The sequence below is a fragment of the Bombina bombina genome, chromosome 6 (assembly GCF_027579735.1).
Source record: "Bombina bombina isolate aBomBom1 chromosome 6, aBomBom1.pri, whole genome shotgun sequence".
NCBI classification, from domain to species: domain Eukaryota; kingdom Metazoa; phylum Chordata; class Amphibia; order Anura; family Bombinatoridae; genus Bombina; species Bombina bombina.
In genome coordinates, this window is record NC_069504.1 from 1089042300 (window position 1) to 1089043186 (window position 887).

Below are 887 nucleotides of genomic sequence, written 5' to 3' on the forward strand. Positions count from 1 at the left end.
TATTTTGTTCCAGATCATCTGACACTAAGGTGTAAGGAGAGTGCTGCCTCCACTGGAGATCGGTGCCCCCAGTCTGGAGGAACAGATCTATTTGATTACCATCTGTTTTGAACAATTCTCCTATTGGGACACTTATCCATAGAGACTTGATTGGTTTGCATATATACATACATATATATATATATATATATACTGTATTTATTACACACAGTGTGAACACATTTTTTTGCTCCAAAGGGATGTTATAAAGAATTATATGTATGCTTTATTATCTGTTTAGTGATACATTCTATTAGCGCCCCCTATTAGAAGTGTGCTTGTATTGGCCTCTCCTGTGTAATAAAGTTTGCACTGTTGTGCTGATTGTGTTGATAATTGTAATATAAATATTTGTATTTTGCGTAACCAAGACAAATTAAATAGAATATATGATATTTCTGACAGATGACCTTCATGTGTGATTTATTTCTGGTGTTATCTGAAGGTCCGTTAGTTAATGTGTAAGAGCAACAAGGTCTATAAAACCCTGTTGCATTACAGAACTAATCAGGCAGACACATTGGTCTTTAGTTCTCCTTTGAGATCCAGATTTTGCGGCTTTATTGTCAGTAAAATGGCAGTGGTCCTGTTACTGGTCCTCATCGCAGCATTTGCTGATATATCAGCTGGACGAGCAGTCCCAGAAGATGCACCCGCAGAAGGTACATTTTGTACTTATTCTTATTTGCACACATTATAGAAATGGTTCATTCCCTATTAACCATCCATTTTATTTTACAGCTGGAAAAAATTCAAGATGGGTCAATAACTATGACCAACCCCTGAATTTCGAGTGCCAAGCCCACCAGAGCATTAGCTTAATCATAAGGTAACATAGGGATAAGGCA

At 37.0% G+C, this 887-nt stretch overlaps 1 pseudogene; it reads left to right on the top strand.

The window, feature by feature from the left end:
• Window positions 1-404: 404 nt before the first annotated feature.
• Window positions 405-887, top strand: part of LOC128664898 (hemagglutinin/amebocyte aggregation factor-like) — a 9671-nt pseudogene continuing 9188 nt past the window's right edge.